At 42.2% G+C, this 12,034-nt stretch overlaps 1 protein-coding gene across 4 annotated transcripts in view; it reads left to right on the top strand.

Moving 5' to 3' along the window:
* cyfip1 (cytoplasmic FMR1 interacting protein 1) overlaps positions 1-12,034 on the top strand; it is a 247,007-nt gene that overhangs the window by 136,859 nt on the left and 98,114 nt on the right. The window lies entirely within an intron of this gene.

The following is a 12,034-nucleotide window of genomic DNA, read 5'->3' on the forward strand; positions in this document are numbered from 1 at the left end:
CCTATTGGATTTATTAGTAAGTTTTTAACTATTTATTTCCCCTAGTTCTAGTCTCCCCCCACAAATGAAAACATCTCTTGTGTCTACCCTATCAAACCCCTTCATAATCGACCTGCTTAGGGCCTAGGCAGTTGAAGGCACAGTTGCCAATGGTGGAGTGATGAAAATCAATAATACGCAAGAGGCTAGAATTGGAGGAGCACAGAGCTCATGGTGGGTTGTTGGGCTGGAGGATGTGATAGAGATGGGGGCGGGAGAGCTCATGGATAGATTTGAAAACAAGGATGAGAATTTTGAAATTGCGGCATTGCTGGGCCAGGAGCCAATATTAGTCAGCGAATGCTGAGATGATGGGTGAGTAGGACTTAATGCGAGCTAGGATTATGGACAGCAGATTTTTGGATGAGCTCAAGTTTATGTTGGGTGGAAGGTGGGAGGATGGCAGGGAGAGCATTGGAATAGTTAAGTGAGCGCTAACAGTTAATTTATAGCTAAACATACTATAAGAACTTTTATTTGGTGAGAAATTGTCTTTAGTTTTACAGTTCAAAAAAACTGAAGGCCAGTGTACAAACTAGTGAAAGTGATGCTCTATAGTACACATTACATTATAGTATTTACAGCACAGAATCAGGCCATTTGGCCCAACAAGTCCATGCTGATTATGCTCCACATGAGCCCCCTTCCACCCTTCATCTAACCCCACTGACCTATCATTCTAAATCTTTCGTATTTATCTAGCTTTCCCTTAAATACATCTATGATATTTGCCTCAACTATTCATTGTGGTAGCGAGTTTCACATTCTAGCTACTCTCTAGGCAACGAAGTTTCCCCTGAATTCCCTATTGAATTTGTTAGTGCCCATCTTGTATTTATGGCCCTGAGTTCTGGGTGCACCTGCAAGCGGAAACATCATCTCTGCATCTACCCTGTCAAATGTTTTCATAACCTTAAAAACCTCTATCAGGTGACACCTCTGTCTTTATTTTTTCAGAGAAAAGAGCTCCAGTCTGTTAAATCTTTCCTGATATGTGCAACCTCTCAGTTGTGGTGCCATTCTAGTAAAAAAAAAAATTTGCACCTTCTCCAGTGCTTCTATATCCTTTGTGTAATTTTTAGAGACCAGAACTGTTCACAGTAATTCAAGTGTGATCCAGCCAAGCTTTTCTACAGGTTTAACTGAAGATCTCTGCTTTCTCTTCCGCTCGAAATGAACCTCTGTGCTTTGTTTCCTTTTTTGTAAGGCCTTAGTAACGTGTCGTTACTTTAGTGATTTGTGTATCTGTACTCCTAGAAACCTCACATAGAACCTTAATTAGACCACACTTATGCATATCTGGTCTCTGTTTAAGAAAAAGATACGGAAACACTGGAGAAAGTGTAAAAATGATTCACATGAATGATAACTTATATTTATATAGTGCCTTTAATGTCATAAAGTGTCCCAAGGCCTATTACAGGAGCATTATAAACCCAAGTATGACATCGAGCCACAAAAGGGGATAATAGGTCAGAAGACCAAAAGCTTGGTCAAAAAGGTAGGTTTTAAGGAATGTCTTAAAGGAGGAAAGTGATGTGAGAGGCGGAGAGGTGCAGGGAGGAAATTGCAGAGCTTGGGGCCGAAGCAACTGAATGCGTGGCCACCAATGGTGGAGGGATCAAAATCAGGGCTGGAGAACGTTAGCGATAGGGAGGGGATGGATTTGCAAACCAGAATGAGAATTTTAAAATCAAGATTTTGCTTGACTGGGAGGCAGTGTAGGTCAGCAAGCACGGGTGATGGGGGAACAGGAGTTGATGTGAATTAAGCCACGGCCAGCAGAGTTTTGCGTGACCTCAAGTTTACAGAGGGTAGAATGTGGGCGACCAGCCAAATGGGCATTGAAATAGTCAAGTCTAGAAGTAACGAAGGCATGACTGAGGGTTTCAGCAGCAGATTAGCTGAAACGGGCAAAGTCGAGCAGTGTTAGAGGTAGAAATAGGTTGTCTTAGTGATAGCACGAATGAGATTGGAAGCTCATCTTGGGATCAAACGTGACACCAAGTCTACGAACATGTTGGCTTAATCTCAGACTCTTGCCAGGAAGAGGAATGGAGTTGGTAGTAGAGAACAGAGAATGACACAAAAATTGAGGATACAACTCTCAAGAAAGATTGAGTAGCTGTAGGGCTCTTTTCTCTAAGAGCGATGGGATGACCTGAACGAGGTCTTGAAAATTATGAAGTGTTTGATAGGGTAGACTTGAGATAATACCACTGGTGGGACAGTCCAAAGCTAGGGCTTATAAGTATAAGGTAGTCACTAATAGGTGCAATAGGGAATTCAGGAGAAACATCTTTACCCAGAGAGTGACTTAGAATGTGGAATTCACTACCACAAGGAGTTGTTGCAGAAAATAGCATAGGTACATTTAAGGGGAATCTAGATAAATAAATGAGGGAGAAAGGAATGTTAATCAGGGGAGATGAAGTAAATAGTGTGAGGAAGCTTCTCAGAAGATTTTTGGGTTCAAGTCCCACTCCAGATCTTCACAAAAATCAAAGCTGGCACTCCAGTGACTGAGGTGCCATCTTTAGGGGAGGAAACCTGCTGTACTTACCCACTCTGGCCTATGTGACTCCAGACCCAAACCAAGTGGTTGACCCTTAACTGCCCTCTGAATTGGACTAACATGCCACTCCATTGTATCAAACAATAGGCCTGTAGCAATTCAAGAAGGTGACTCACCACTCAGCTTTTCAAGGGCAATTAGTGGGTGGGTAATAAATGCTGGCCTCGTCAGTGATGCCCACATCCTGTCAATGAATAAAGAAAAAAATAAGCACTTTTTATAAAGCAGATTTTGCTAGAATCTTGCTCCTTGGGTATTTGTCAGATAAATGGTTGTTTAGTTGCTTTGTTGCCTTGGATTCTCAAAATAAATCATGTGCAAAACATTTGATTGTGAGCAGCATTTGATCTTTCCCATTATCTCAATTGTTTCTGTGCCATAAGCCTTCGTTTAATTCATTAATCATTTCTAATTATATTGAATAGTACCTTGGCTGACGATGTAATGGAACTTGGAGGGTAGCTTCATGGCATGTTTTTTCAGTTTATTTTGCAGCGATGTCAAAACATTTAACTTTGTTTTAATTTCAGTTTGTATTAAAGAACTCTGGATTAAGAGGATTAGACTGCTACATCTGGAAGGATTGTTTCCTTTCTTTCAGTATAGGTCCTTTTACATTTGAAATGTTTAATATGGTGTGAGTACAGTATAAGTGACCATTAACATTTGTTTCTGGACTAAAAAGATGTCACTGAAGCTAAGCACAAATGGGTTTCATCAATTTGGTTCTGATCTCTGAAGATTCATTTTTTGATAATCTTGACTTAAAACATGTTTGGTTTCGACCCATTTGAACACCATAGCATTCACTCCAGTGGGTATTTTACGAAAAAATATAATTATTTCTAAGCATGCAATTGATAATTGCATGTCTTCTTTTGACCATCACCCCCACCCTGCTGCAACTACCGCCCCAACCCCACAATAAAAAGACTGAAGTGTTTCTAATTTTTTACAGTTATTTTTGCTCTGTTTTACACTTTATTCATAAAATTTCAGATCCTTCATCGATATACAATCCATCATTCTTCAAAATAGGGATCATTAACTGGCAGTACAGAGTAAGTTCATTGTAGAATAATTCATAAAACATAACATTAGAATCTTGATGGACCAAAGGGGCATTTCTTACTCAGCTTTATTTATGATGGATTTTGCTGCATACGTTTAACCTTCTGAGGAAAACTTCTCCATAGTTTCTCCTTGACATTAAAACCAAGCAGAACTATACAGAACCTGTCTTCTTTCTCAGTACGATTGAGGCCATTCAATCAGCTGCCTCTGCTGTGTCCATCCCTTCCACTAGTCCACTTCTCCTGCCCAAGCCCTGAACTCGCATGTTTCTCTGGTTTCTCTCCTATCTCGTCTCATGCCCTCTCTGAACTCATCTTGTCTGTGTGACATACCTCCTGCTCCCTCAGACCTCTTCCTACTAAACTCTCGACCACCCAATGTTTCCTCCTGGCCCCCATTTTAACAGACATTGTTAATGGTTCTCTCTTTTCAGGTGTTGCCCCTCCTTCTAAATCTGCCATCATCATCCCTTTCCTCAACGAAACAATCACTGTCCTTGAAAACCACTGCCCCATCTCCAAACTCCCTTTCCTTTAGTTTTTTTTTTAGTTTTTAGAGATACAGCACTGAAACAGGCCCTTCGGCCCACCGAGTCTGTGCTGACCATCAACCGCCCATTTATACTAATCCTACACTAATTCCATGTTTCCTATCACATCCCCACCTGTCCCTATATTTCCCTACCACCTACCTATACTAGGGGCAATTTATAATGGCCAATTAACCTATCAACCTGCAAGTCTTTGGCATGTGGGAGGAAACCGGAGCACCCGGAGGAAACCCACGCAGACACAGGAAGAACTTGCAAACTCCACACAGGCAGTACCCAGAATTGAACCCAGGTCGCTGGAGCTGTGAGGCTGCGGTGCTAACCACTGCTCCACTGTGCCGCTCCAATGTCCTTGAACATGTTGCCTATCTTTCACAGAATTCCATGTTTGAAGCCCTTCAATCAGGTTTCCGCCCCGCCACAGTACCAAAACGGCTCTTGTCAAAGACACAAATGACATTCTATGTGTCTGTGACAAAGGTAAACCAAGCCTTCTCATCCTTCTCGACCTGTCTGCAGCCGTTGACATGGTTGACCACACCATCCTCTCTGTCTCTCCACTGTTGTCCAGCTGGGTGGGACTGGTTCCATTCTTATCTATAATAATCATAGCCAGCGTTTCACTTGCAATGCTCCTTTTCCTGCCCTCACATCATCCCCCAAAGGTCTAATCCTCGGCCCCCTCCTGTTTCTCATCTACATGCTACCTCTCGGCGACATCATCTGAAAGCACAGCATTCGTTTTAGCATGTACGCTGATAACACCCCACTCTATCTCACCACTATCTCTCTCGACTTTTCCACTGTTGCTAAATTAGTGTAGACTGCTTATCTGACATCCAGTACTGGATGAGCAATAATTTCTTCCAGTTTAATATTAGGCAGATTGAAGCCATTGTTTTCAGTCCCCGCTCCAAACTCTATTTCCTAGCTACCAACTCCATCCCTCTCCCTAGCAACAGTCTGAGATATTTGACCCCGAGTTGAGCTTCCAACCTCATTTTTTAATAATTGTTGGGATGTGAGCATTGCTGACAAGGCCAACATTTATTGCCCATCCCTATTTGCCCTTGAGAAGTGGTGGTGAGCTGCCTTCTCGAACCACTGCAGTCCATGTGCAGTAGGTATACCACAATACCGTTGGGGAGGGGACAGTAGCATAGTACTAATGGACAATTAATCCAGAGGCAGGGCTAATGATCTGGAGACACAAGTTCAAATCCCACCATGGCAGCTGGGCGAATTTAAATTCAATGAATTAATAAATCTGGAATAAAATGGTAATCTCTAATAATTATCAAGAAACTACCGGATTGTCATTAAAAATCCATCTGGTTCACTAATGTCTTTTGGGGGGGTAAATCTGCTGCCCTTACCTGATCTGGCCTAAATATGACTCCAGACCCACAGCAATATGGTTGACTCTTAGCTGTCCTCTGAAATGGCCAAGAAAGCCAGTCAGTTGTATCAAACGGTTAGGTTTCCAAGCATCATAAAGACAACCTATTTCCACCTCTAACATTGTCCAGCATCGCTTTTGTCTCAGCTCGTCTGCTGCCGAAAACTTTAATCATACATTTGGTACCTCTTTTTTTAAAAAAACTATTCTAATGCGCTTCTAGCTGGTCTCCCCTATTCTACCCTCTGTAAACATTAGGTCATCCAAAACTCTGCCTCTCATGTCTTAACTTGCACCAAGTCCCGTTCACCTATCATCCCTGTGCTCGCTGACCTTGGCTCCTGATCAAACATGCCTCAATTTTCAAATTCTCATCCTTTTTTTCAAATTCTTCCATGGCCTCGTCCCTCCTAATGTCTGTAATATCCTCCAGCCCCACAAAGCTCCAAGATAATCGACCCTCTTCTAATTCTGGCCTCTTGAACATCCCTGATTTTAGTCACTCTGCCATTGTTAGCAGTGCCCTCCGTTTCCTAGGGTCTAAGCTCTGGGATTCTCTCCATACGCCTCCCTACCTTGGTTTCCTCCTTTTAAGCGACTCTGTAAAGCCTACCTCTTTGATCAAGCTATTGGTCATTTGACCTAATAGCTCCTTATATTTTGTTTCATAATGCTCCTGTGAAGTGCTTTGGGATGTTTTATTAGGTTAAAGGTGCTATATAAATATAAGTTGTTGTAATATTACAGTTGAAGTTCAGACTAATTCTGAAAACTCTTCACTTACGCCTCCATCAAAGTCAGCCTCCAAAGACGAGCCTGCACTTCCCCTGGGCTGCATTTTGACCTTATGCAGGAATTATGAATAATTACACTGTTGAGTTATGCACTGAAATGGGATGCCGTTGTATGCTCCTCCTAATAAATTGTCAGAAAAGCACAATGTTGGCAGGTCCATATGGTTCAAATAATTCAAATTTATTATATGACTATTTTATAGAAGTAAGAATGAATCTGATTAACAGGACAAATTTAGCACTTAAAGTTCTGAAATATCGACAGTTCTTTTAGTAACTTTAGACCATGATGCCTGTTGAGTTTTCCATGAGCAATAATTTTATTAGATGTGACGCGCACAAAGGTATAGCAAAGTGTGTGAAACTTGAGCCTGCCATTTTGATGTCTGAGCTTGAACAATGGAAGGTGGAAAACGGTTCTTTACTTTTAATCAAATGTATTCCACTTCAAATGAGGTTCTGCAATGACAGACTGGGGACAAAATTAAACAGCTTTGACTAAACAAACCTAGCAAAGCGAGATTTGACTTGAGACTCGGTGCCAGGCAGATGAACATTTTGCTTTGCCATCAAATTTTGAAGTTAAGACGAGGGAAATCTTAAAGGAAGAAGCTATGGTTTCAGTTTTAAACACTCAGTGCCAGTCAAGCTACAAATTCATGTAAAGAGATAGAATAGAGAATTCAAGAATTTAAGTGGGAAGCTTCCTAGAATTTATCACTATTGTTGTATCTTGTGTTATATACTGTTGACCAGTCGCTTTCTTTAGCACTGTGGCTCAAACTGCTCCATCAACAAAAGGAGCACTAATAAGTGCCTACTTTCCACTAGAGGAGTTTGCAATAAGTTGTGTGAGTTGGAGACTTGTGAAGCAACAAGTAAGTGTGATGTTGCAGGCATAACTGAATCCTGACTCACTGCAGAAGATGAATTAAATGTGGAAAGGTACAGGATGTTCTGGGTATATAGATAAGTGAGGAAAATTCCTGGGGAAAATTGATGTACAGAGAGATTTGGGTGTTCAGGTCCATTGTTCCCTGAAGGTGGCAACGCAGGTCAATAGAGTGGTCAAGAAGGCATACAGTATGCTTTCCTTCATCAGACGGGTATTGAGTACAAGGGTTGGCAGGTCATGTTACAGTTGTATAAGACTTTGGTTTGGCCACATTTGGAATACTGCGTGCAGTTCTGGTCGCCACATTACCAAAAGGATGTAGATGCTTTGGAGAGGGTGCAGAGGAGGTTCACCAGGATGTTGCCTGGTATGGAGGGCGCTAGCTATGAAGAAAGGTTGAGTAGATTAGGATTATTTTCGTTAGAAAGACGGAGGTTGAGGGGGGACCTGATTGAGGTGTACAAAATCATGAGAGGTATAGACAGGGTGGATAGCAAGAAGCTTTTTCCCAGAGTGGGGGATTCAATTACTAGGGGTCACGAGTTCAAAGTGAAAGGGGAAAAGTTTAGGGGGGATATGCATGGAAAGTTCTTTACGCAGAGGGTGGTGGGTGCCTGGAATGCTTTGCCAGCGGAGGTGGTAGACACGGGCACGATAGCGTCTTTTAAGACGTATCTAGACAGATACATGAATGGGCAGGAAGCAAAGAGATACAGACCCTTAGAAAATAGGCGACATGTTTAGATAGAGGATCTGGATCGGCGCAGGCTTGGAGGGCCGAAGGGCCTGTTCCTGTGCTGTAATTTTCTTTGTTCTTTGACTAGGTGTATTTTTTTATGCATTCAGGAGAGCTTGTAAATGAACTTGTAATATGAACCCTTAATTCCATTCCCAACCAAATATTCCTTCAGTTTTTTTTCCCAAGGAGATAACTTTATTTGTTCCTTCTTGGGATGTGAACATTCTGGCAAGACCAGCATTTATTATCCATCCCTAATTTCCCTTGAGAAGGTGGTGATGAGCTGCTGCCATGAACAGCTGCAGTCCATGTGGTAATGACAAACTCACACTGTTGGGGACGGAGCTCCAGGATTTTGACCCAGCGATAGCAAGGGAACAGTGATTATAGTTCCAAGTCAGGATGGTATGTGACTTGGAGGGAAACTTGCAGGTGGTAGTTTTCCCATGTGTCTGCTGCCCTTGTCCTTCTAGGTGGTAGAGGTTGCAGCTTTGGAAAATGTTGCTGAAGGAGACTTGGCCAGTTGCTGCAATGCAACTTGTAGATGGTACACACTGCTGCCACTGTGTGCCAGTGGTGGAGGGAGTGAATGTTTAAGGTGGTGAATGGGGTGCTGATCAGTTGTTTGGTCAATGGTAACCCCCAGGGTGATGATTTGTGGGAAATTCAGCGATGGTAATGCCATTGAATGTCAAGGAGAGATGGTTAGATTCTCTCTTGTTGGAGATGGTCATTGCCTGGCACTTGGAATGAATGTTAGTTGCCATTCATAAGCCCAACCCTGAATGCTGTTCAGGTCTTTCTGCATGTGGGCACCGTCTGCTTCAATATCTGAGGAGTTACGAATGGAGGCCTGGAGCCAAGGGCCTGGTGGAACTCAAACCGAGCATCGGTGAATAGCACTCTTGACAACACCTTTCATCACTTTGCTGATGATTGAGAGTAGACTGATGGGGCCCATAATTGACTTGGATTGGATTTGTCCTGCTTTTTGTGGACAGCACATACCTACGCAATTTTACACGTTGGGTAGCTGCCTATGTTGTAGCTGTACTAAAACAGCTTGGCTATGGACACAGCTAGTTCTGGAGCACAAGTCTTCAGTACTGCAGCCAGGATGTTGTCAAATTCTGTTGAAGTTAACGTACCTAAAACTCTGAATATTGTCTCAATTGTGACCTTACCAGTTTAGTCAGAAAGTCTAAAACTCACCCCATTACTGCATTAGTTTGTTTAACAGTTGTACCCAAATCTTTTATTCCTTTTCCTAAATGCTATCTTTCACGATTCACACATGAATGGAACCTGGAAGACTACCAGTGTTGGGGGCCTGTGTGCTTTTAATGCTACTCATGCAGTAGAAAAGGGAATAAATGTGTTATAGGTGAGCATCATATTCATTTTGATTAATTAGTCAGATGTTCCAAGTGTACATGAAACAATTGGTTAATTTAGATTGTCTGTTTTGCTTCAAATTGAATAGTTCTGTTAACTAACAAATCATTGTCCTGATGCATATATTATTACCTATCTGTAATCAGTTTTGTTTTTAAAAGCTAGTTTTCTTAACTTTGCACAAATTAACTTCCGTTTATTTTTATGCTGGCTGTATTTTTAGATGTGCACAGTGATGTTTCTAGTTGGATGCCAGTATTCCATTAGCATGCCTGCTGCCTAACCTATTTTTGAAAAGCATTCCAGTGAATAATCTTTTAATAATTAAAGTGGTCTGCTTGACTTTGATGAAGTATTTTGATATTGTATATTAAAAAGAAAAGTTTTAGGGTTTCTTTCCTGCTGGTATTGTAATTACTTCTCAAACTACAATGTGACAAAAAAAGTAACCTGCATTTATAATTTTTTCTCACATCCTCATGATGTCCTAGAGCACTTCACACAAGGTCCCACAAACAGCAAATTGATGATATGACCACTTAATTTTTTTTGGCCATTTCTCTGCCTCCTGTAGTTGTTTGGGATATGGCTGCATGGATGTCATCTGCCTTAACATATTTCAGCCAAATGGCCATCCTTGATGTGTGAAGCTAGAGCCTGCATTTCAGCAAATTGCTTTGGCTTGGGTAGCACTGTTACTTTCGAGTCAGAAGACCGTGGGTTCAAGTCTCGTTCCAGAAACTTGAGCACATAATCTAGGCCGATAGTACGCACTCCTTCAGTAATTCACTAAAACTGTCAGAGGAGCTGTCTTCTGTATGAGATGTTAAACTGGGATCCCACATGCAAAAAATTACATAACACTATTTAAAGACAAGCAATAGAATTCTCCCAGTGTTCTGGTCAATATTCATCCCCCAACCAGTATCATTAAAAATTTTTTAAATCTCATTGTTGGTGTGGGGCATTGTTTTGGGGGGGAAAAAGCTGCTGCATTTCCCTACGTTGCAAGAGTGGCTACATTTCAGAAGTATTCTTACTGGTTGTCAAGGACTTGGCGACAGCTTGAGGTAAAAGATGTATATAAATGCAAGGTGATCCTGTATCTGATCTGGGGGTGTTTTAACACCTCATCGCTTGTAACAGTGGTCAGTGGATGGCAAAGAGACTGATTTTTCCTATTCGTCCACCTGCATCTCGCCCAGTAGCACTGGGGTCAGTTATCAATACTGCAACAGACATCAGCTAACTCGACTTCAGATCTTCCTGGTCTGCTTAACTATGTAGAGTTTTAAAATAAAAAGCAAGAAGTCGTTTGGTCGTTTGTGAGGACAGCGTGAAACAGGCTGAAATGCTCGAACAGGTTGATAAGAGGGAGGATGTGCTAGAAATTTTGAAAGACATGAGGACAGATAAGTCCCCAGGGCCAGACGGGATATCCCCAAGGATATTACGGGAAGCAAGGGAAGAGATTGCTGCGCCTTTGGCGATGATCTTTGTGTCCTCACTGTCCACTGGAGTAGTACCAGGTGATTGGAGGGTGGCAAATGTTATTCCCTTGTTCAAGAAAGGGAATAGGGATAACCCTGGGAATTATAGACCAGTCAGTCTTACGTCGGTAGTGGGCAAATTATTGGAGAGGATTCTGAGAGACAGGATTTATGATTATTTGGAAAAGCATAGTTTGATTAGAGACAGTCAGCATGGCTTTGTGAGGGGCAGATCATGCCTCACAAGCCTTATTGAATTCTTTGAAGATGTGGCAAAACACATTGATGAAGGAAGAGCAGTGGATGTGGTGTATATGGATTTTAGCAAGGCGTTTGATAAGGTTCCCCATGGTAGGCTCATTCAGAAAGTAAGGAGGCATGGGATTCAGGGAAAGTTGGCTGTCTGGATACAGAATTGGCTGGCCCATAGAAGTCAGAGGGTGGTAGTAGATGGAAAGTATTCAGCCTGGAGCTCGGTGACCAGTGGTGTTCTGCAGGGATCTGTTCTAGGACCTCTGCTCTTTGTGATTTTTATAAATGACTTGGATGAGGAAGTGGAAGGCTGGGTTAGCAAGTTTGCCGATGACACGAAGTTTGCTGGAGTTGTGGTTAGTGTGGAAGGCTGTTGTAGGTTGCAACGGGACATTGACAGGATGCAGAGCTCGGCTGAGAAGTGGCAGATGGAGTTCAACCTGGAAAAGTGTGAAGTGATTCATTTTGGAAGGTCGAATTTGATTGCAGAATACAGGCTTAAAGACAGGATTCTTGGTAGTGTGGAGGAACAGAGGGATCTTGGGGTCCATGTCCATAGATCGCTCAAAGTTGCCACCCAAGTTGATAGGGTTGTTAAAAAAAAGCGTATGGTGTGTTGGCTTTCATTAACAGGGGGTTTGAGTTTAAGAGCCGCGAGGTTATGCTGCAGCTCTATAAAGCTCTGGTTCGACCACGCTTGGAATATTGTGTTCAGTTCTGGTCGCCTCATTATAGGAAGGATGCGGAAGCTTTAGAGAGGGTGCAGAGGAGATTTACCAGGATGCTGCCTGGACTGGAGGGCATGTCTTACGAAGAAAGGTTGTGGGAGCTA

The sequence above is a fragment of the Heterodontus francisci genome, chromosome 6 (genome assembly GCF_036365525.1).
Source record: "Heterodontus francisci isolate sHetFra1 chromosome 6, sHetFra1.hap1, whole genome shotgun sequence".
In the NCBI taxonomy this organism is placed as follows: domain Eukaryota; kingdom Metazoa; phylum Chordata; class Chondrichthyes; order Heterodontiformes; family Heterodontidae; genus Heterodontus; species Heterodontus francisci.